The following is a 25,935-nucleotide window of genomic DNA, read 5'->3' as shown; positions in this document are numbered from 1 at the left end:
CTCTCTAAGGGGATTGAGTGCTTTTCTTTTTGCATCGTTTCTGTATTTACAGCATGTTTGTACATGTGGTTGTGTTGTGTGTGTTGGCAGCATGTTTGCTAAATGCTGCGCATGTGTTGTCAAATTAATGTTTTCTTAATATGCTTGGGATTTGTCTTTTTGGGTGTGTTTCATTAGGATGCACTACGTTTGCCCCTGTCTGCCACCAAAGTTAGTCAGCTGTGTGCGTTGTCATGGCTGTTGTACACAAACCAACAAGCCAACAGTTTGCGAGGCTACAGTAGAGATGCATGTCCAAAAGAAAAGAAGGAGCACCTTTTAAACATTATGAAAGACTTGGATATCAACAGGTTGTATATGCACAAACATCGCTTTGTAGACCTTTTTAGAGAAAGTGGTTACAGGAATTAAAGAGAGAGGCTGTGTTCACACGATCCAACAAGTCCACCACCAGTGGAAAACTTCCAATTTTGCACGGCTACATGTAAACGGGATTATAATGGAATATTCATTACCCATAGCCATGTAAACAACTTAGTCGGAATATTCTTTTTTTAAATAAGAGCAAAAATCTGAATATTATGTGCATGTAAACATAGTAAGTGTCTGTGTGTGTGACTAATAGTTTGTGAGTGACTGCAAAACATGTCTTGAAAGATTACAAATTTTCCGTGTAGATGTAAAGTTGTTGGGATTAATTGACTTCCCCTAACTTTTTAATTATTTTCCTCATTAACCAAAACTCTTTTTACCCATCAGACTCTAGCAGACTGTAATGTAGCCTCCTGGCATTCTCATCCATCCATCCAACCACAACTAACAGGTGTAACATCTTCCTAACTGAAGAGCATGCTGTATTCCCCCTTCGCTCTGTGCAAGCACGTTTCCCCATTGGCTGTTGCCATGCAAGGGGAGTGGGGTGGGACTCCTCTGTATCGCAGGGAATATGAGGCTGAATATTTGTGTCTTGCCATTGTTGAGGGGAATGTGCGCGTGCGCGTGTATGTGTGTGTGTGTGTGTGTGTGTTTGTGTTCTTGTTTAACTATATTCGTGGGGTCCATAAACCGGGAATACAGCATACTTGTGGGGTCCGGAGAGCTTTGTGGGGCCATAATGCTGGACCCTGAAACTTTAAAGAGCTGTTTAAGGGTTAAGACTTAGTTTTAAGATTAGGGTTAGAATTAGTTTATGGTTAGGGTGAAGGTAAAGGTTAGGGTTAGGCATTTAGTTGTGATGGTTAAGGATAGGGTAAAGGGCTGGGGAATGCATTATGTCAATGACGGTTCCCCACAAAGATATTGAGACGCACTGTGTGTGTGTGTGTGTGTGTGTGTGTGTGTGTGTGTGTGTGTGTGTGTGTGTGGTGTGTGTTGTGTGAGCAACATGTTTTAAAAGAAAGTTAGTACACACTGCTGCCACAGGTGTATATCTACTGTAACTGTCATAATGTTACGGTTGTAGACCTGGGAAGTGCAAAAAACGTTTAGACCTTTTGCATAAACCGGGCTCTTTGCAATGTCATTACTACTTTTACTCTGTTTACGCTGTACTTAAGTATGGAGGATTAATGATGACAATGACAGAATTGATGTGTTTGCTAATGATGAACCAGTCAACAGTGTTGAGTGGCATAAAAAGTATGAAATCAATCAAATTGTAAAAAAGCCTTTGTTACTGTAATACTAATCGAGAGTGAATATGTATACACGAACAAGATAGTTTATGCTGTTGTGAAAGGTGAAGTGGGCCCAAACCAGTATGGCTGTAGCAGCTTATTTACTGCTTAACTTTCAAATGCAAAGTGACGCAAAATAATTATAATGAAATCAATGCAAATTCATCCGTGCATCATTACAATTAGTTAATTAACCAGGATGCAGTTTGTATTAATGTATCGTCCTCTACTCTTCCCTATTTCTGACCCCCCTACTTCTGGCACTTCTGGGTTATTTTACAACTGCGTTATGTTGATTGCACAAATATGGTGATTCTGGGCTAATCCAATGCATAGTATAATTTGCTTGGGTCACTACAGTGTAGGCATAATACACAGCAAGTAACAGCGTCTGTGGTAAATCTCAAGCGATGTGATTGCTTGAAAAAATACACTTTCTTCACAACTATTTTTGTTGTATAGGGTAAAGTGTCCTACTCGTAAATTTCCCTCCCCGAGCTTCGTAATTTGTTTTTTCCTACAATTGCCCTGATACTCCGTCGTAGTTTTCTCCACGAAGGGACAGAGGTAGAGAGAGATACACGATGCAATCAGCTGTTTTTTCATGAAGTGACGTCAACAAGAAAGAGAGAGAGAGAGAGAGATGCAAGCTCATATCACCCGAATGGAATGAGTCTTTGTTTCAAAACCACATTTTCCAGTCGTTGTGATGATTTCACTTTGAGATTGGCAGTCATATCAGGCTTTTTTACATTGAATTGTTGAATTGTCGCCTGTTCTGGGTCACCCCTACAGTCTTTATATTAACAATTATTTGGCAATGATCAAGTATAAAATGTGTGCTTCCTGTGTATCTTTCATGACAGGTTACAGTAGCTTTTGATAAGTGTGTGATCTGTCTGCACTCCAGCATCTTCTTCTCTTTTATTAACAGCCAAAGATATCAGCCCCGCATCATTATTCATCACCAAATCATATTAATCATCTTCCCTCATGTGTACACAGGCCCATTCCACTAATGTCCTTTACTCTTCATAAACTATTCACTCCATTCCTCCTCTTACCTTTTCTCTATTCCAATTGACCCTTTTTTCATGTTTTAATCCCCAGTGATAGTTGTTAACTTGGACAAATCATTACAGCACCCAAGGAATTGATAGGAAGCTTATGATAATTGCTGTTACATTATTGGCTTAGATAGAGGAATGGCTGATGGACAGTACATGTACTGTTTTGGATTAAGTCCACTGGAAGAATCACAGAATAATGAGATGTATACCTACCAAATGGAAAAGAAATAGAAATCACTCATCTGCAGTTCAGTTGAGTGATGCATTAAAGAACATATTTGGATCAAATGTTACGTATGATGTGGCTCTATGGATGGTAATCTTGGTCCCCCAACATACCTTGGCAACAGTTGAGTGGATTGTTATGAAACTATGTACTACTGTGTGGTTTCAGAAGATGTATCCTCATAACATTGGTCATCCCTCAACCTTTCTTTTAGTGCTATCATGGGGTTTATGTTTGTGGTTTTGGAGGCTCTAATTGAATGGATTGCCAAGAAATATGGTAGGGAAACATTTGTCTTCCTCAGGAGGATTTGTATTAACTGTGGTTTTCCAACATGTTTAAATTGCCCACTACCTTGCTAAATGATCAAATAATTCCAACTTGTTTAGCCGGTGCTGTTATTTGTCTTTAGTACTAATTAGCAAATGTTGCATATACAAATATGTTAAAATAAAATGGTGAACATTTTACCAGCTTCACATCAGTGAGGTAACATTGCAAGCATGTTAGCATGCTGATGTTAGCATTTAGCACCAAAGCCTGTCCTTAAGCTGCGTTTAAATGCAGTCCCACCGAGCTGCTAAAATGGCTGAAGACTCTTCTATCTGTATTTATTTAGCATGGCTAAAGTGTTGACACAGCCATCCATATGACAACAACTCCTTAACGTTTTTCAGACCTGCTACTCCTCTTAATAGTGTATGGTTAAGATTTTGCTTCATTAGCAAGGACACCACCTCAATGGTGCCATACCATTGTTCAATTCTGTTCATAATTCGTAAGTCCCAATCGTCTAAAAATGTCCCGTTGGTGCCAAAGTCCTCTCCCAAACAGAAAGCACGTGGCTAATTATTATACACAATGACAATGACAAGTTGCTTAAGTTGAGGTAGTTGAGTACTAGCCAATTAGAGGCAGAATAGGATTGGTAATGCCTTCGCCATTCTGCATATTAAAAAGCCATGTGCTTCTATTTGGGAGAGTTTGTAGTGTATTTTCAGAGAAAGTGTCCTTCACGGTAATGGACGTTTGTTTTCAGGATAACGGGGCTGTTGGACAAAAGGCCCTTTCAGACTGTTGGGGCTTCCAAATTATCACCGTCGGGGATGGGAGTGGGAAGTTTTGTCTTGTTGTTTCTAGACGAGCAGAAATTACAAAAACTTAAATGATTCTAACACTAACACTGACAAACCTTTATTTAAATAATGAACTACCTGATTCAAGATCACAAACTGAACATCCAACGGATGTCAGGGTTCAGCACTTGATCATTTTCATTTTAGTTGGTACCAAGAAAGTGTAGAGGTTCAATACAAAGCCCTAGAGAATGTTGCTGGGTAGGCCCTACTAGGACAGAAAAAGTGGACGGATGAATAGTGTTTTGTAAAGAAATAAAGAAAAAGAAAGGGTTGCCAAGTCTTGACAGATGAGACAAACAGGAAAGTTATGTCAATAATTGAATATGTTACATTGATGGAAGTGGTTAAGTTTAGGTAATAATGGCCTTTATAGCTTCATCTCACACAAGGCTAATTGTCTTTAAACTGTCAACATTGTCATGTTAAGCGTGTCAGTATACTGACCAATGCGTTCATTTTTCTGATATGGATAGATCTGATAGGAACTAAATGGAAACCAATGAACTTGATTTGAAACCTGATTTTAAATGTGGGTGCCCATTGTCCTATTTTCTTTTTTTTATTATCAGTTTTTGACTGAATACCACAAGACACAAACACACTCACGCATGTGCGCGCACACACACACACACACACACACACACACACACACACCACACACACACACACACACACACAGATGTAAAATGCCAAATAAAAAAGACGGCAACAGCAACAAAAGGTTTTTGTGGAGAGCTGAGCACAATATGATGGTGAAAGGAATAGAAAACAGGAATGCCATGCCCCCACCCTCTATTCCAACTGAGTCTCTTCCTCTCATCTGTCCATCCCCTCTCCTCCTTTTCTCTTTCCCGCTTCCATCCCCATCTCTCTGCTCAAAAGGTTAGTAAATGTCAGATGGGAGTTGTCATCATCTTCAATGGTGTCATCTTTCTTCATAGAAACACTGTCTATCCGTGTGTGTGCGCGTGTGTGTGTGTGTTAAAGTTGAAGGGAATACAATTGAACAGAAAGAAATAGAACAATATATTGAAAATGGGATATTACTGCTTGCATCAATAGGGCGAACACACACTCGTGCAGAGCAAACACACTCGTGCAGGAAGACTTGAAATAAAGCTGAGGGTGTATCCTTGATGCTGCAAAGCTCCGTCCCTGTTTCCCCCTTTTCTCTCCCCTTTAGTCTCTCTGTGTTTATCAAAAAGAAACCACAAAACTTACGACAACTTAGCATCAGTGTTACTGCCTCTGACACACACACACACAAACACACACACGCACACAGCTTTTTTTCTCAGTCCGTCTTACTGCTGCGTCTTCATCACAGCCTGTGTTTGCCTCTCTATATATTTTATGACTAATAGAAGGAGCAGGCCTTTGTGGTGATGACAAATCCCCACACTCAGACAGTTTTACAGCCCCTAAAGAGCCCTTTGACAAACGACTGGGCTGTAAACCTAATATTCTTATTGTAATGGCGTATGTGTGCATGAGTGAATATTTAGGAGATGTTAAGTATTCCTTATCTCCGACTATTATAAAAGTACTTTAGCATCCAAAAACAAATCACAGTGCAGACACACACATACAAGCACACACACACAAAGAGTGGTTTATATACTGAGGACATGTCTGTGCTATTATCCATGTGTTATATAACACAGAATGTGAAATAAACACATTCTGTATGCATGTGCACCAGAGCCCGACCGATTTTTAAGGCCGATACCGATATGAATATTTGGTTATTTAAAAATCCGATATTCCGATATATTGGCCAAAATAAATATCCAGAAATGTGTACCAAGACAAACAGATTTCCCTAACATTAGTTATTTGTAGTTATTTATGCGTTCTAACTAAAATAATCTGATAATAATAAAAGAATTTGTTTTATTTTCACAACAGAACAGAGGAACATCCAAATATATTAAAGTTTTGATAAATAAAATGTATAAAAATACAAACTTAAGATATGACTTAAAGTCCTTAGAACAAAAACACAATAACAAACAAAAAAAATAATCAGTGTTGCCAACAGGGATGTTGTAGCGCGCCTTCTGGTGGACAAACTGTGCAACACCAACACTCATAACATGGTTTACCATCCGTTTTTATTTTTATTTTTTTTAAATATTCTTTTATCAGAATCATTTATTTGTCATTATGAATTATTCTGATGAATGAATATTTTATCGGCCATTATTAAAGCCAATAGATTGGGAAATGCTTAATATTGGCCAATAATGCACACACAAGGACTCACACATGTACACTCGTATGAATGAAAATGTTAGCTAGCTTCCTCCTGTATGAGGAAGAGAAGTCTAAATGTGGAAACTTTGTACAAATGTACAAAATATATTCATCCAATGGTAAAATCCCGGAAAAAGATACTGAGGGCTCTGATTTCATGAAATGTGTTGCAAGTGCAAATGGGGACTCGTGTTTGTCCCCAGACTAAAGCTTCAGCAAATCGATCAGTATTATGTCTTGTGCACATAGTTTTGTGTACTGAAGTGGTTTAATTTGCATTCATTTGTGGGCTAAATTTAAATACCAATATTGTCACAATATTATCACAATGTTAAATGAAGAAATAATCGGTTTTAGCTGTTAAATAATCTTAGAGCGCTGTATAAATATCCATTTCTTTGTGACAGAACAGAATATTTCAATTAAAGACCAGAGGTTTGTGCACCTTTTGTTAAGAGTCATGACACCACCTTTAGAAGATTTAATTAAAGCACTATTAATTGACTTTCTCTACAGAGGATGAGAAAGCGTGTTGCTGTAGCAAACAGTTGCCTAATTACTCATCAAGCAGACGCACAGCAACATTACCATTCATTTGGAGTCTGGTTTTAGGAACCTAATGAAGTCAAGGAAGTCCAATATTCACTAGTCCAATTTAGCTGTGTTTAGACCCCCACCAACTCCTACAGGAAATATCATTTGCAGCTGCCAAATGCTCCGCTATGTCAACCAGCTAAATGCTTACTTTGTCCGTTTGGCATTTGGTGCAGGTAGCATACAGTTGGTTTATCAGAGATTATTCTATTGCCAGTTGCGCTGGGAAATGCACATTGAGAGTGGCGAGAGTGAACCAAAACAGGAAAGTTGTGGGCTGTAAAACCCCAACAATGAGCTGAAATGGGCTAAAAAGCTATGTAGAGTCTCTGTGGGTTTGACCCTTTACGATCGCACATTTGATTCATTGTCAATAAGAAAATATGGATTGGTGCAGCTTTAGGGTACCTACAATGCCTATGTTTACAGAATGCAGTGCTTCCGTCGAATTAGAGACATCTCTCCCTGTCCTGTATGACACTACGGATATTTCATCAGCTAAAAGGAAGGAGCAGCAGTTGTGGATGACAGTGCCGGTAAGGATCACCCAGTTATTTTAACTCTTCATTGCAATTTGTAAATGCATGGTAATACAACATATGTATCCAAGCAAAACTGGCAAATCTACAGATATCTCATAAGAGGTATATATGATTTTGGAGCGTTGTGTATGTGTCCCTTCCACATAGTAAACAGCTTTGCCCAGGGAAGATTGCCCGATGAAAATGCCATAAAATGCAGTCAAAATTATGCGTGTGCACTCCATTTAATCCATCCTAATCACTGAGGAGGAGGTGGATTTGAGAAAAGCAGACAAGTGAGAACATTCTAGGCAATAATAGAGTATAAACAGGGATTGACATGAAAGAGGTTGATTCAGGAAGACATGCAGTGTCTTCCCTAACCACTGTAATCCCTGTCAATCACAGGTTGTAGAGTGGTTGTCCACCAATCGGATGGTCGGGGGTTTGATCCCTGGTCCTGCAGTCCTGTGTCAAAGTGTCCTTAGGCACTGAACCCACAATTGCTCTATTAGTGTGTGAATGTTTAACTGATGAGCAGGTGGCACTTTGCATGGCAGCCTTGGCCACCGTTTATGAATGTGTGTGAATGGTGAGTGGTTTTATATTAATGAACGTCCGTTACATTCAAGCCGTTGCCAAATGATCTGCTATGAAGCTAATTAGGAATGTCAGCTCCACAAAACTCCTTCTGTATTTTTCAGATTGCTCGCAGAACCTGGGGTGAAGATAATTACCTCTTCTGAAGATGTTCACCATGTTTTTTTTAAATTCTCTGTGTTGTCCTTGGAAAGCTCAGATGGGCCAATCTGGAATCTTGCTCCTCACGAGGTTACCTCCCCTTTTTCTGTATTGCCCGCCCAGAGAATTTGGCCCGCACATGAGAGAGACTGCATGGCTTTCAAACGAGCAAAGTGGCAGTTGGTCCAGGTCACACCCCTAGCCTCCACCTTGCCCCCCCCCCTTTCCTCTTCAAGAGCTACAGACTCAGAAATGGCACATACTAAGGAAAGCTCATTGTGGGACTGGCTCTAGTGGCTGTAATTCTGCACAAAGGCTGAATTTTGGGAAAGAAACTTATGTTATGTTATGATTTGGTATTAGGGGACCACTAAGGTCTATATAAAAGCATCCAAAGAGCACCATGCCATGGGACCTTTAAGTCTAGAAAAGTGCTATGTAAAACAGTCCATTTACTAACATACAGGAGAATGATTTGATCTGATCCCAACATACAATTAATTGAAATACATGTATAAGTGCTCTCTTGTCCATCACAGAGCATTACGTCATGTCTAACTTCACTCCGACATAAATTGCACAGTTACGTATGATACAAGTATGATTGAACCTACGTGAAAATGGTGTCCACATGACTTACCCTTCAGTAATGACAAAACATTTTTATTTGGGCTGAAATGTGAATTGGCTCAGTCACGTTAAGACTTGATAAATCATGAAAACCGCCAGTATGTCGATAAAGCCTCAGAGCCCACCCCCTCAATCCCCTACTCATGTAGAGTCACATTGCATATGTCTCAACACTTTTCCTTCCTTTTCTCGTCCACAATTCCCCAATGGCTACTCTCTGTTATTTCCCCAGAGGGCCGGTGAGCCGAGCATCGCTGTGGGAACACATTAAATTCAAGAGTTGTTGACGCACGCTTAAAGGAAAGCAATAACCTGTGTTGGGTCATTCACCCCCCCCCCCCCCTCCCCTTTTCCTTTCATTTTCTGAGGTCAGACAGAATTGCGTTTCAGTGCTAGTGTGATTATGTTCCGTTTAACATGGGAATTATGAGAATTACACGTATAGGTGTAGTGCAGCATACCTCGACAAGATTGGAAACAGCTGCACTGGGAGGGAGAAAGACACCAAGATGAGACGAGAGGGAAGGAAGGAAACACCCAACAAGATAGACATGCAGCTTTACAGTTTTAATAATATCTAGCCTTAAACTTTTTAAAGGATGTTATATATATTTCAGGATTGTAATCATTGATCCTGTGTGGGTTACATTTCCTGACTGCAGCCATGAATTCAAGACAGTGACCACCAGCTATTTCAAATAGCGAACAAAGCCCTTAAAGCTAAAAGCCCACCATTAAACATGTTCAGATTTATTCTCAGAATAATTTGCCTCAAGTCTGTTGTTGGGAACCTATATTTTATATTAACAAGATAATAACCTGCTTTTCCTGGCCACCTGCTGCCAGCACCTGCTAAACACTCCTGGCATGGCAGACATTGTATTAAGGGAAATAAGCTGGATTGTTTGTGTGTGACACGCTTAAAGGCCCACCCAGGAATTTGGCAATTTGAAGACCCAATTTGTGACTTGCCCTTTCTACCGAATCATCATTAAACATGGGAATGACCCGCTTGTTACCATATTGTGAGACCCTGCCTGGAGGAAATCACTCAGTGAAAGACTGGAAGGCCAAACAGGCATCAGTGAGGGGGGGGGGGGGGGATCCCTGGCGACATTACCCAGAAAGGCATAAGCCGTGTCCCTTCTGGGCCTCAACAGGGAGCAGCTAAATTAAATGGTGGGTGAAAATGAGTGTAACAAACCTCACTCACCTCAATCTGATTTGGACTAACTTAATTATCAGAATCAGAACAGGAGCCGCTGGCACAAGACAGTTCATTAAAGACAAGCTACTGCTTCGTTACCCCAGCAACTCCCAGGGATCGATGCGTAATGCGCTTTTTGTTTATGGAGATGGAAGGAAAAGGAAAGGGGGGAAGGGGGGACTAATTGAGCTCTTCCAATTATTATCCAATAGCCTGGTGGCCTGTTTGATGGGGAGCCGGCACAGCAGCGAGATCCTAGATACTGTAAGTATTTCTAAGTGTATTTCCGACTCAAAACTGTCACTGTTGTGATTGTATGTATATACACACTCGCAGGCAACTCCACCTCTTGTCTGTGTCAAAATAAAATCTCTTTTCTTTATCTCCTCTCCTCAATAGACAGCCAATAGTCTCTGATTGCAGGTATAATTGAATTTCACCATCTTCATACTCACACACACACACACATATGCTCACAAATAGCCTTCTCGGCTGTTAGCGTCCAAGTCAAAATAAACAGCACTAATATGGTGTCTCACACACAGTAATTACAAGCCAATCTGTTGTGCTACTCCTGTTTTCCCTTTAAATTGCTCATCCCTCTTTCTATCAATCCCTTCCTCTTTTTCCTCCTCCTCCTCCTCCTCCTCCTGCTCCGCTGCCCTCCCTCCCTCCCTGTCTGTTGCCCCTCACCATAATGCATTTGAAAGAATTAGCTGCGCTAAGGCAGGCCCTAATTGGCTGTCAATGTGTGCCCGAAAATGTGAATCCTTTCCCTCGATATAATCATGTTTACACACGAGCGCCGGGTGCCAGGCTGCTGGCCTTGTCTCTATCGAGCTTGTTTAGGGAGTAATTTACTGTAAAATTGGCTATGATAGTCAGTCACAGAGAGAAAGAGAGAAAGAGAGAGAGAGGGAGAGAGAGACAGAGAGAGAGAGAGAGAGGGAGAGAAAGAGAGAGATAGGAACTAGCTCAGCGTAAAATGGGTGCTGTTTAGACAGACTGACTTCCTCAGTGTGCAGGTTACTAGATTTTTTTCTTGCTGTTGATTTGGAGGAGGCGGGTCATCATCTAGCATCAACCCAGGTGAGCCTCATTATCGCCACATTATCTGAATCAGTTGAATAAAGTAAAACAGACTCAACGGCGTTACGACAACTAAGTAATCCCATTAAGATGGATAACAGGCCGAGCAGTTCTCGAAACAGGCGACACAATCATTTTTACTGCACATTTGTTTACACACGTTTTCTTTCTGCCGCTTCAATATATCACACTAATTGGAGGAGATAAAGCACAGTAATTTAAAAAAAATAACACATCAAGATACAACTTGAAAAAAAAGAAGAAGAAAAAAACAAGCCCATAATTCATCTGTCGCTGCACTTCCATTCGTTATAAAAGACCATGATGGCAAAACGATCAAATGGGTAACTTCAAACAGAACAGCCACACCTTATACTTCACTTCCAACAAGTGTCAAAAAGGGTATTTCACATTAAAAGCATCTTCATTTAGAAGCGTGGTGACTGGAGGGCAACTCTCCCAGGAACACATTCCTTATTTACCGGCCCTGTTAATTCCCATTCCCAGCACAGCGAGGGGGAGGGGGGGGGCACTTGAGAAGTCTGCACACTGTGAAGTAAACCTGACATTTTTCTCCTCTAATTGTGTTTTCTTCTCCCTTAGCTGGATTGCAGTGTGTGTGTGTGTGTGTGTGTGTGTGTGTGTGTGTGTGGTGTGTGTGGCGTGCGTGTGCATGTGTGCAGGCATACTTATTCATCTCTCTGTGTGTGTACAGCAACAATGTGTATGTTTTTTTTTGCCAATTAGGCACTCAATGACAGGACATGTGGTGAAGCAGCTAGCTGGGCTATTCATGGATCAGCAGTTATGGGAGGAAATTTCAAAGTACCAACTGGAAACACACACGCACACACACACACACACACACACACACACTCACACTCACACACACAGAGCCACAGAGCTCCAGTAATTTGGAATGTTCCGTGTATGAAGCTGATCTTAATGGCTCAGACAGCAGGATGCTGTCTGTCAATGCATCATGTGTTGACACAGTTGTCCTCCTTCTGTGTCAAGTTCACTTGTTCCTCGGGATTCGCACAATTCTAAAGTTTTGACAAGTGGTGTTAAACAGAGTTCTTATTAATTATCATTTTTATCTCGGTGCGTCTGCAATGTCTTTAGCTTGGTTTGGCACCTAGCTCGGTCAAAAGGGCAAAGTTCCCAAAAACTCTAAAAACATTAAAGTGATAATACATTTAATACCAAACAAGAATTTATACTGCCATGCTGAAGTATTTGTTTAATGTCTCGTTGCCCTCTATTTCAAATGCTCACTGTCAGTGTCTGGGCTGGATCCAGGCACCATGAATCATTGGCATTTTGTAACAGGGCCTATCTTCTCTCATGGCGGGACATACTGACAGGATTAGTCTGACATACTGGTCGGATGGTCATCAAACCTTTACCACACACAACATCATGTTGAAGATATTCATTCCTGCGAGTAACTTAGGGCACTTTTACACCTGCCTCTTTTAGTTAGGTTGAATCGCACTAAAAGTTTACTTTACCCCTTGGTGCGGTTCGTTTGCGCACGTGTGGATGCAGCAATCACACCCGGGTGTGCAACAAAAGCAACGCACACAACAATCAAGCTTGAACCACCCTAACTACTGGATGTGTACTCTGCAAGTCTGAGCTAATGTCTCCCGTATTCAGGTGTGCTTTGCAGTCTGCGAGGCGGCAGAGCACCAAACTGTAGCAGCTTGCAACGTTTCCCTTACAGAAATAGACTGCGGTCAAGCTCGCCGTCGCTCACATCTCTGGGCAGACGTCACTCGCTAAACAATTCCTGAAAAATTATTTAAATGAAATGAGCTGGTTTGACCATGGAGATGCAAGGAATATGCACTAGTCCACAACACAGGATCTCCCAAAAATGTCAGACACAGCACACAAACAGAATATACAAGAAATAATAATTGGATAGAATGTAAGAACAATTAATATAACACATATACAGGTCGGGGAAAGTAAAATAGAAATGTACAACTGTTATTGATAAAGCTGTAGATACACCTATTGTGCAAGGTGCAGCTGTGATGTCTGTGAGTCTTATCTACCACTCAGAGATGAGTTCTTTTAAAGTTCCTTTTTTCAACCAGACAGCAGCCAAATAAGTGTGTGTGTGTGTGTGTGTGTGTGTGTGTGTGTGTGTGTATATGTGTGTGTTGAAGTTACAATTGAACAAAAAGAAACAGAACTACATATGAAAAATGGGATATTACTGTTTGCATCAAAAGGGCAAACGCCCACTGTGTGTTTGATACTCACTTCTACAAGTCTTGTTTTAAAAGGTAAGGACAGGTTGAGCTTTGCTGATAAAAAATCTCCACACAATTATCAGTTATCATTTTGTAGTAAGAAGGCTGTCTTCCTTCTCTGTGTGTGTCTGAACACAAAGTGAGGAAAGCTCTTCTCTTCCAGAAAAGGTAAACTGATCTAAGAGCTTTGGCCGTGGGATCGGTGCATCCCTTTTAAATGTGGAAGAGAGAAAATGTTGGGCCAGGACATGAGAGAGGAGATGAGCAATTTATAAAAATCTGATGTGAGGGAAACAGAGCGGACGGATAAGGCATGACTCACATGAGAGGTATGAAACGAGAAAACGATGGAGTGGGTTGAACTGAATTACGATCACTACTCTTCACAGTTAGAATCTGTGGATTTAACAGAAGTACAATGTGTTTGGTACTCAGTATTTATTTTGAATATAGAACAATCCATCCCGTCCTGAGTGGACACTGTGTTGTAATGATCACCCTGTTAGCCCAGTGTGCACAAAGGCACCCCTTCCTCCATCAATCATCTCGGTCCTCGTCTCCTGAAGCGATGCCATATGGCGTCTCTACCTCTCTTCCCTCACTCATTTATTCCGTCCTGTGAAATTTCTCACCTTGTTGTCTTCTCTCTCCCTTTCCACTCTCTTCCTCTCATCTTGCCTCTTCGTCCCTTCTTCATCTAGTTACTCCACCTCAATCCCTTCATCTCAACTCTGTTCATGTCTCTTTCCCCTGAATTGCTGGAACACACACATGAACACACACACACTTCCCAGCCTGCCCTCCTGCCACCGATCTTTCAGGGCCAGATCAGTGCATGAGTGAGTGCATTGCCAGTGGGCACGACATCTCTCCTTCTTTCTCCTCCCTCCCTCCCTCCCTCCTATTCCCACTCCCATGTCTGCCTCTACTTCTTATTTCTCTTTCTCACCTGTCTCAGCTCTGTTCTATCTGCCTTATTGGGTCTTTGATCACTACAACAGCAGACTAAAAAAAAAGAAAACCACCAGTAATAATTATTTGTTTGTGCATTGTGTGTCTGTGCGGTATGCACTCAGGGTATAAAATGATCACCATCCACCAGTAAAATGCTAAATATGCATGTGGCGGGCGCCCGGATGGCTCAGTTGGTGGAACAGGCGCCCATGTGTGGAGGTTTGCTCCTTGGCATGGCGGGCCCGGTTTTGGCTCCGACCTGTCCGTTGTTGCGCATTGTTCCCCCCCTCTCTCTCCCGTTTCTCCCCTAGCTGTCCTATCAAAAGGCCCAAAATGCCCAGAAATTATCTTAAAAAATAAATTTAGAAAAATGCATGTGGTTGGTAGATTTGATTCACTTAGCAGGCAAAAATACCATGGTAATCTAAAGAGTGGCTGGTAAAATATGAGCATTCACTAGCTATTGGATAAAAAAGTGCACCTTAAGTCTGCATGTGCTCGGTAAAGGATATAGGTTAAAAACTTGGCATCCTAGTGCGGCTGGTGTGGCTACATGCAGAGTTAAAACAATATGAGAAGTGGAAGAAGCCACTGTATTGTGTAAATGTTTTGAAAATCAAACAACTATTGCTACTATCAAGAAACATAACTTTTTGAGAGTATTTAAGGGGAAATACAGAATATGTTGTGTCACGCAATGAAGAACGTCATCAGAGTACATGCTAATTCAAATTTCTTTTTATTATTGATCTCATTTGTCATACAGACAGTAGTCCCGCATTGCCACACCTACCGTGTCTCCACAGTTGTGGCTATACCACACATACATTCTGGTTGTATTTGTTTAAACCAACGATTGTCTTGTTATGCTCTTGTCGCAGCGACGGTGGCTCTGCAAAATATTCTTGGAAAGGAACTTGTTCTGGTGGAACATTTGCAACCAGCAAAAGAGAACGCAACTTACCCTGAGCTATTCAAATTAGCTGGATACATGGTTAAACGTCATTTGATTTTACCAGTGTATCGCTGAATTATTTCATCCATTGCAAATCCACGCCAACCGGTCCCAAAAGGTCCCAGTTAGAGAGTAAATGCGATGTTCTCTTTTGTATCTAGAAAATAACTCCACTGTTATATATTCCATATGAACGGAGACGATCCCCCTGAGGTCAGGTACGTGGATACTTCTTTAAGACACCGGCCACGCCCTATGCTATTTCCCATAAAGCTCCTGTGCTGGCGTGGAATCACTGATTAGGCTCGTTCGAGATGAACTGCGCCTCGCCTGTAAAGTGGACGAGAGCAGGCGGCAGCAGCGGGGGGCGGTGATAAAAAGCTGCGGTAAAGTCGGACAGATTCCAGCCGATTCCAGCTCCTTCAGGCTGGACAGGAAGTGATGAAAACACTGTGGTGCAATTCCGATTTAATAAAATATAATCAGACCCACATACCAGCTGGTACACAGTCTCCAGTTGTTTTGATTATGACAGAGTAGCTGTAGCTTGCTCTACATGCGACCTGTTGCTGATTTTAATGAACAACAGACTGGAGATGATCCGTGATCTGAACGGATTTATCTCTTTGACTTCTAAACTTAACTATCAGTCACACAACATGTGTTCTGGACAGAATAAGTCTTTAAATCAGACAAATAGCTATTAAAATCGCTCCGATTCAAAAACAATAAAAAGTTTATATAAAACGTCATCATGTTGTAAACCAATCAGGTGTTAAATCAGCTGAGAAGCCGGCGTTTCCCAGCATGCTCTGGGTCCGCCTGGGTCCGCCTGGCTCTTGCAGTCGGTGAAAAGCAACTGCGCCGCCTGCGTCTCAGAACTGCGGCCGCCTTGCTCTCGTGAGATTTCCGTTGCCCACGTGTGCATGACGTCAGAGCATGTCGGGATCAAGTCGGACACAAATCTAACCGGCATGCAACGGGCGCCGATCGCCGGTGATCGATTCTGCGCAGACCTGGCTCATCTCGAACGAGCCTAATGTTTGATCTCCACTTGAGGCAGTAGCATTTTTTTTGCATGGGGGTCACTTTGACTCAAGCAGAGAGGAGCTTTTTAAAACTTAAGTTGATCAAGTCAAACCTGAGGTCACTGGCTTTTTCATCAGTATCAATCACTCAATAGGGGAGGATATTTCATACTATAACATAATTGATGATTTTGCAAAAAAGGAAGGCCAGAAAGGTCAGGCTTTAGTTTGTATTTCTGTTCACATTTGTATGATGAAGGATTTGTGCTATTTAGAATATTTATTCTATATTTTATTTTCATGTTGGCACATTTATAAATATATATTATTAATTAACATAAATGAAAGAGAAAATATTTCTCAGTTGCACAAATCCTTCATTAGAACATTTGAAAAACACACTTAAGGGAATCCAGTTATTTAACAATTGCAATAACGACAGAAAACACAGTTTTTAAGGTGAACAATCTGAACTGAACTTATCCTGAAAAATGACAGTATAACTTATCAGAAGTTAAAATAAATACACTTTATAAAGTTATTCTGCCAAAAGTGGGCACTCGAAGTGGGTCTCGCCCTGGGTGTAATTGTAATGTAGAACCGCCACTGACCTGAGGAGTATGGTTACGTGCGTGCAGACAATCTAAGGGATAAAAACAGAAAGTTTGGTTTCTGTGGTTTGAATCTGCTTGCCTGTTAAGTTAGGAGCCTGTCTGTGGGCAGCCTCTGGGGATTGTTTGCCCCGTGTTGAAAACAAAGTACATGACAAAGGTTTTGACTCTCTCTGGGAGTCCGTTACAGCGGCTGCTCGTCCTCCTGTGTGTCTCCCTTTATTGGGGCATTGCTTGCGTCTTCGTGACCTGACGCGTCGTAGGGGTCTAGTCAGCGTAGGCTTTAAGTCGGCTATGAGACAAAACAGACACTTTCCTGCTTTCCTTTCTGTTATGTATTGCTTGCTGGGCTAGTCAGTTCATGCGCTCAGGGAAATACGCAGACACTTCGATACCTAACTGGCATCTCTCTGCCTTGGGGTAAAGCCCAGGTTGGTTGGATGCCAGGTCCTTTGGTCGGGCGTATTGCTGGCTTGGTTCACGCACCCAGGGAAAATATGTGTCTACATTCAAAGAAAATGACAATGTGACTGTCTCCAGGAGTCTGGTTGCCACGGCTGTTTGTCCTCCCGGCTGGCTGGTCAGATGCTGGAGTCCTTCAAATGGCTTCTCGGTTTGCACGCCCAGAACAAAATAAGTCCGATGATACCATCCTTTACATTTCCACGATATGAAAGTGAAGTGAAACAAAGTGAAGTTGAGAAAGCCGTTGCATAACTTTCATCACTGTTCAAGATAACAGGCCTGAGGTTCCACTAGTTGCGTGAGCGCAAAGCTATCCGTCACTCTGCTAACATTCAAGCTGTGAGTGACCGGTAACAACTACAACAATGTCCGTGTTGGTTGATGCCGTACACTGTTTCCTTCTTCTATTGAGAGCTTTGGGGAGAGTGACGTTGACAGAAAGGGAGAAGTGGCTGTTAGTTCTTACTACAAACATGAGCACAACTCCTCTCCCAGTTAAAACAAAGAAATGACGAGGGTGCAAAGGTGCGCTCCACACTGGTAGAATCCTGGTTCCGCAAACCTTGTGTGTCTCACCATCGGCCACTCACTAGGGAGCAGGTTGCCTGTGGGCCTCTCCCTCCGATGTATACAGCCCTCCCTTCTCTATTTCTCCCTCAGCTCAGTGAGACCTATTGTGAAAAGGGGGTGAGAAGGGACTTCGGGCTGAGCCTTTGTCCTGCCAGCGGCTACTGCTTATGAGGGCCCATGTGACCGACACTCAAGGTTGTTGTATGAGACCTGAAGGCCTCAGGCCCAAACATAAAGCTGTGTGAGGGCGCAATAAGACCCAGCACCGTAAATCTGTGCAATACGCTGCGTGATGACTTATTAACAATAATATTTTGCTGCACAACAAGCCACATAATAAGCTGCATAATGAATGATCTCCTGTGATGAGGTCTCCCACCTTTTCAAAAAAAGGTTCTATTCTGGATCTTAAGGGGCTCAAGTAATGTCACCCTCTGGGACGCAGTCTCAGGTCTGCCTTTGGCATTTCACTGGCTCCCCAGACTTCACTGCTGTATGGAGGCAGTTATTGCACTCATATCAATGGTTGGCGTTGATTAAGGGCCTCGGAGAGATGATGCGGCTTTGCCAGTTCAGGTTGACTGGTCGCTCTGCCTGCACATTACGGGATTAAGAATGTCCAGATAGTTCCCCTCACCCTCCTCTACTTGAGACCTGTGCACCGGACTATGATTGGTCTCAAAGAGGCACAGAGCCTTTTGCTGGTGGCTGACTTTGAAGCATAGCAATTAAGTGCGCTGTGACCAGTGGTTTACCACCGGCAGGTCTCCAACGATGTGCCCCAGGCAGGATGGGGTGATGTCCACAAAGGCTGCGTGGGTCAGCAGCCTTTGGTACAGCCTCTGGGTGACTCAGAATATCTCTGCCCTGGAACTAAATCTGTTCACCTAGCACTCCACCAGATCTTGCCCTCAACTGAGAGGTCATCATCTTTGTCAGGATTAACAGCACAGTGGTGGCAGTCAATGTGCAAACAGGCAACAAGGCTGTAGAATATCACCTCTTCTGCTCGCTCATAGTGATGCATATGTCAGGTTCCTAACTCAGCCGCAGACATTGTGTTGAGAGGGGGACCGCACCCTTGGGAGTGGAGGCCAAGAGGACAGACAGTGTCAACTTTTCTTCTTCCTAGGAATATCAGTCCGCTCCTGGATTGGGACGCTCTAGCATGAAAGTAAAGGAAGGTACCCTAGTGGCTCACCTGGATGAGTGTTTAACCTGTGTAAAGCTCAGTCCCTGCCGCAGTGGCCCAGAATCAATTCCTGTGGCCCTAAGCTGCCAACTATGGGTCTGCTTTTTCTCTTCTCTGAGAATCCAGGCTGACGGAGTGTGACTACATCTGGCGGCTCCTTTTTGGTTCCCCATCATGTGGTTTTAGGCTATTCCTCCCATCTTGAACAGGGCATCTTGGGGCCCCTGCCCCAGAGGGTCTTGCTGTGTGGAAACAGGTTCCGTCACCCCTTCCTGGCAAGGTGAAGGCTTGTGCCTGGCCCTTGAGTGTGGCTTTTGGCTTGCATTTGGGAGGGTGCGTGCCACATGTGTAAGTTTCTCAGAGGCTTCCTAAGGCTGGCAGACATAATTTTGGTTATCTGGGCATACCTTTGTCAGAGCCGTGGCTGTCCGACTGGGTTGTGGACGCTATTGAACAGGCGTCTACATTTTTAGGATGTGATGAGAAGAGACTTTTAGGATGAGAAGAGACTATCTCTCAGCTGTAGGCTGCTCAGAGACGTTTCCGATCAAACTATCCAGTATCCGTGATTCCACGCCAGTACAGATGCTTTATAGGAAATAGCATAGGGCGTGGCCGGGCAAGCTGGTGTGTCATAAAGAAGTATCTAAGTACCTGACCTCTGGGGGATCACCCTGTACATATGGCATATGTAACAGTGGAGAGATCTCTCTTCTCTCTTTACTCAAAGAACAAAGGTTACAACGTAACCAAGCGATATTCTTTACAAATCTTGTCAATCATTCACTGAAAGAAGCAAGCATGCCTTCCTTGTTGCACGATCCAAATTCTCTTCAAAACTTGGCATTTTCAGGGTGTAGCTTGCTAGGTGGAAGTTTGTTGTTGTTTCCCCAAGCAAATAGAATTGTGAGAACTGCAACACAGACAACGGAAAGCGAGGGACGTCATTATCCAGGAAATGTACTGTACTTCTGTTGATCCAGACTATACTGACATTAGTGTGCTTTTGCATTGACATTTTTGGATGCAAACAGTCATTGTCCATCAGTGTTCCTATATGTGTGGGGTTAGTGATTCTCTCTCTCTCTCTCTCTCCCAGAGTTAGCCGACCAGCCCTGGCGTCCGTCCAAGTAACACACCTGCTGGATGCTACAAAACACATTAGTCCAATATGAGAGCCTCTTACTGCAGCCCTCTTTTTCTCTCCTCTACACTACACTCTCCTCTCTCATTTCCTCTTTACTTCCTCTTTTTTTCTAATTTTTTTCGTCCAGTCTCAGTCTCAGGGAATTTTGTCTATTATCGCTGACTTTTCTTGTGGATGTTCTCTAAAGACTATCTCTCCATCCAGCTACATAGTCCACATGTATGTGGAATGTCTCCCCCTGACATAGAAAAGTATCTAAGACACACAGTTATATGAGCGACAGGTGTGGGTGATCGCTCTGATTTCTGATTTTTGTTTTTGTTTGTACAAAAAACGTAAAAGACAATTTGCGAGAATAATGCAGAGAAAAGAAAAGGATCCACTCATGACACGGACAGAAATGTATCCACTACCCAGGTGGAAATGTGAGGTGGCATTCCGCTCCTCTTTGGATTGCTGTCATCATCCTGAGAAAAAAAGAGAGAAAAAAGAAAAGTAGACTTTGGTAGCTCACCAAAGGCGTATTGCATGACGAGGTGCGCTGGCGCGCTAAGGTATAGCCCCGTTGTGGAATCTGACATTGTGGGTGTGAAGCAGCGGGGTGTGCTGAGTCTGCCTGCAGTGATTGAAGTGCAATATATCGGAGTATCGCATGGATGTGCCCACATCAGAGTACCTCCGTGGTTAAATCTGGTAGAACCTAATTTACACACAGTGTTACTATATGAATTGAGAAAGATAGATAGAGGAACGGCTGCGGTGATTGGCTGTGAGAGAACATTTTTCTAGATTCTAAATTTTGTATAGATTTGGGTACAAAAATGCAACACGGTTGGGGTTAAATATTTAGTATCATGGCTAACTTTAGTGTGTCATAACAAATTAAGGAACATATAGTAAAGTTCTTTGTGTATATTTGGTTATAAGTTTTGCATTATAAGTAATTTACTTAATTTGTTTATTTATGTACCGGGGGTCAATGACAGCATGCCAGTGATCCTATATTGACCCTTGAGGCTATGGGGAGGGGGGGCATGCTAGCTGTGTGTGTCTGCTTGCGCTAACCATATGCATAACTGTTTTTGAGGTGGTAGCGGATGTAGCATGGTTTGGAGCCACTGGGCACAGCATCCTGGACTTCGCGCTCTCTCTCTCTCTCTCTCTTTCTCTCTCTCTCTCTCTCTCTCTCCCCTGCCAGTAAAGGAACTATCGTCCACCCAGACTACCACGACGACATGTGTTCCTGTGGGATCCACCTGCTGCAGCAACACAGACGAGACGTTTTTCTTTGTACACTGATGGCCCTGCTCTCTGATGCGGCCATTGGCAGACACAAACCCAGGGCCGAGAGCTGTTAAACACAGGTGGGAGTCCTCACACACATGCCCACTGTCACACACGTACACATTCACCCTGCCCGCTCCCTCTGTCCAGTCTCCTCCATCTGTATATTGCTCACGTCTGCTCGGCTCTTCACACAAGGTTTCTGCCAGCTCTTCAGTTAGAGGAGCTGGCAGCTTGTTATTGATGATGCTGCCTACAGACTACAAAACCTAAAAATCCAGCACACTGTTAAGGCAGAAAGCCGGTTCAAATATATATTTCTAGACTTAGTTTGAAGAAGATGAAGAACAGCTAGAGACAGGGATCACACAGATTGTGTGTAATTGCCTAAGAGCGAGCTGTAACGTTCCAATCTCGGTTTTCAATTGTTTTCGCAGCATGGCTATCATGGTTCCAGCAAGAGGAAAGTTCAGGACGCTTTATTCTTCAATTAACAAACATCCCAAACCTGACGTGGTTACCGGTGACAGCAAATTAATTAATTAACTTAGGCCCCGCCTCAAACACACCTCCAATCACTGACCAGCCTTTAAATTCCAAGCCAACCTACTCAGTGCTGTTTGTCTCCGCATCCTCGACCCACCCTCCCTTCCCCTTTACCTCAACTTCTCACCTACTTCATCCCTTTATCCCCTCTTCCCTCCTACCATCATCCTTTCATCCATTCACTTCCCCCCCGATCTCTCCCTCGATTCATCCTTACCCACTCACCATCTCCTGCCCTCATCCCTTCACCCCTCACCCCTCCTACCCTCGTCCCTCCTTCCCTCATCCTTCATCCCCTCATCCCTCTCACCCTCATCCCTTCACCCCCTTGTCACTCCCACCCTTATCCCTTCATCCCCTCGTCCCTCCCACCCTTATCCCTTCATCCCCTCATCCCTCCTACCCTCATCCCTTCATCCCCTCATCCCTCCTACCCTCATCCCTTCATCCCCTCATCCCTCCTACCCACATACCTTCATCCCCTCATCCCTCCTACCATCATCCCTTCATCCCCTCGTCCCTCCCACTCTTATCCCTTCATCCCCTCATCCCTCCTACCATCATCCCTTCATCCCCTCATCCCTCCTACCCTCATCCCTTCATCCCCTCATCCCTCCTACCCACATCCCTTCATCCCCTCATTCCTCCTACCATCATCCCTTCATCCCCTCATCCCTCCCACCCTCATCCCTTCACCCCCTCATCCCTCCCACCCTCATCCCTTCATTCCCTCGTCCCTCCTACCCACATCCCTTCATCCCCTCATCCCTCCTACCCTTCATCCATTTCTACTCAGTCCAGTGCATTCAGCTAAGGTAAAAGCACCTTACGCCACACTGACTCTCACTCCACCCGAACGCCAGTCCATCCTCCCGTACCAGCCAACCAGACGACATCTCTTTTCAATCTCACACCGCATCCAAATCTATTCTTATGCTTGTAACATTCAATATTATCAAGACTTCATTAAATCTTTAAATTACATATTGTTATGGCGTGGTCCTTGCAAAATTGGTGTTTTTATTTGGGTTGACATTATTTGGCCAAAACTCCGCTTGTAACCAGTCATTCATTCACTGACTGCGAGCTTCAGCTCTTCTTAGTTTTAGTGCGACATTTGTGTCTGCAAATGAAAACTTAAATACTGTACTATATTCAAAATGGTGCCTTAATGCAAATGGCCTCCAGGAACCTTATGAGACATGAGTATACCATTTTTATATGTATGTTGTAAATTATAATATTTAACATTTGTACCACTTCAAAATTCACTCATGGCTTTGGTGTAGTCGGTTGAATCGTTGGTTTTAATGGAAAAAAGACTAAATAACGCCTGTGCTACCCCTGAAGTGTAATTTTGCCATAAAATTGGCTTTTCTATGAAAGAACAAATTACAGTTGAAGTGAGTAACATGTTGATGCATTAGAGAGACAGTGCGTGTCTCACAAATTTGGGCTGATTGCACCGTTCAGACACACATACTCAGACGCATGCAAGCACACACACACACACCACACACACACACACACATTCACACAAAATCTAATTTGCTGCAATAGGTTTAGTGTGGTCTTACAGTTACATCTGCCTGGATCTGATAGGTATGTGACAGATTGTGTAGGGGAGTCATTTGACACGTGGCTTGGTCAGAATCAAGTATGACAACTTTTGTCTCATTAAAAACAAACCGGGAGCCCTTAGAGTTTTTGGAAGTTGTTGATACAGCATGTGTTCCTCTCTGAACATCACTGCTCAGATGCTGTCAGTGTTCATTCCAGCCTTTACTTTGCTCTGTGTTATGTGTCTATCTCTAACTCTGTGTTCTGCTCTCTCACCTGAACTCTCCCATCGCCTCGGCTCATAACACAAAACCAACACAGCCGGGTTCCACCAGCGACACTACAGCCACACTGTACTCTGTGAAGACTCCAGCATGTCACATTTGTCCATTTTCTCTCTCTGAATTATATAGCACCTGCCAGTGTATTGAATTTGAACTCAGTGTAGTCATTTTTTCATGACTGTGATTATAAAATGTCACGAAATAGCCATAAAAATAATCCACTCGTGACGATGGCACTGAGAGAGGGTGCACTGTGTCGCAGAATTGATTTCAGAATACTAATGTTGATTTATAAAGCACTAGTTTTTGCGTTGCCAGACCTTCCTCCACAGTCTGCGGAGGAAAGTCCACACTGCATTCCGGGATGGGAGAAAAACATGCTCTGGTTTAATGGCTTTTCTTAAAACCAATCACAATTGTCAATTGTCTTCCGCTGCAAAATAGCCTCGGGAAGGAACTTGTTTTGGTGGAACTAGTTGTTGTAGTAGTGGAACAGAAAACTCAGATTGGACAGATAGTCTAGCTAGCTGTCTGGATTTACCCTGCAGAGATCTGAGGAGCAGTTAACCCTGGTCCTCAGAAATCGACTGAATTTAAAATGTCAAAACAAACAAAACAGAAGGTAACGGACATCCGGCTGATAAGAGTGAATCCCAGTAAAAACAGTAACAGAGCAATCCGGAAGTGGAACATTGCGGATATAGACTAAAAAGCACTGATGTTCCACATATCTGGAACAAACTCCCAGAAAACTGTAGGTCCCCTACAACTCAGTTCTTTTAAATCACGGCTGGAGACTTTTCTTTTCTGATGCTGCCTTTTTTTAGGTAAATGTTAATTTCTTGCACTGCTCTGTAACTTTTACTCTTGTATTTAATTTCTGTCTATCCTTTTTTAGCGGTTTGTATATATATATATATATATACTTATATAAAGATTATATTTTGGGCACTTTCTACCTTTATTTTGACACACCACATGAAAAGGGGAATAACATGCAGAAAAGGGCCGCAGGTCGGACTCAAACCCAGGCCTGCTGCATTAAGGAGTGAATCTCTATATATGGCAGCCTGCTCTACCAACTGAGCTATCTGGGCACCCTGGTGTGTATAGTTTTGACAGTTTTTAACTTCTCTTTAATGTTTTACGTAAATCACTTTGCATTGCCTTATTGCTGAAATGTGCTGTACAAATAACGCTGCCTTCCAACATGACATCATAACTTTGTGTCAAACATACACGCCGACTTTCTTAAGCCAAGTGACGTGCTATCTGTACGCATTTTGAGCTATCCGTGTGTATGTCTACGCTGTGTAAAGCGGACGTGAATATAACAACACGTGGTTGGGTTTAGGAAAAGAAGAACGGGGTTGGCTTTAGTAAGAAAACAAACCGACGGTTGAGTTTAGGAAACGTGAAATGCGGGAAAAAAAAACCCTGTCTCTTTTACCCATTCACCCTCCCGACCAAATTCCCTACGCAGATTTTCGCCCTTTCATACTACTCGCTACGGCGTAAATTCACACGCTATTGCAAGGTGATGTAAGTCAAGGGAGGCCAAACGGCGTAGAATAACACGCTAAAAAGCGAGGATGCTTCTTGATAACACGCCATCAATTGCATAAGAAGAGGCATCTCATTTACACGCCATTTCATGAGATCGGTCGGATCCTTCAGTGTTAGTTGAGTATTTGTTAGAACTGTAATGCAGTCACATTGACTCATACAACTCTTTTGTATAAGCAGAAAAAATATAGCTGCAAATGTTGTATTTTATATATACAGCAAAACAATAAATGCATTGCTCTCAATGTTTTTCTATGATCAGCTGTGGTTCTCTCGCCACACAGTTATGCGCTATGACTCCATGCATCAAGAGCAAGTAAATCGTTATTTTAGGGCATCAACAGGAATAGTTTTGAG

At 42.8% G+C, this 25,935-nt stretch overlaps 1 long non-coding RNA gene across 1 annotated transcript; it reads right to left on the bottom strand.

The window, feature by feature from the left end:
* Positions 1–5,436: 5,436 nt before the first annotated feature.
* Positions 5,437–25,637, bottom strand: LOC116694447 (uncharacterized). The gene is made up of 3 exons (XR_004333154.1): positions 25,463–25,637; positions 22,300–22,306; positions 5,437–5,449 (listed from the first exon to the last, which is right to left on the bottom strand). It is a non-coding gene; the product is annotated as an uncharacterized LOC116694447 (long non-coding RNA).
* Positions 25,638–25,935: the final 298 nt, after the last annotated feature.

The sequence above is a fragment of the Etheostoma spectabile genome, chromosome 8 (assembly GCF_008692095.1).
Source record: "Etheostoma spectabile isolate EspeVRDwgs_2016 chromosome 8, UIUC_Espe_1.0, whole genome shotgun sequence".
NCBI classification, from domain to species: Eukaryota; Metazoa; Chordata; class Actinopteri; order Perciformes; family Percidae; genus Etheostoma; species Etheostoma spectabile.
Note: the sequence above shows the minus strand (reverse complement) of the source record. Positions and strands in the feature narration are given on the sequence as shown.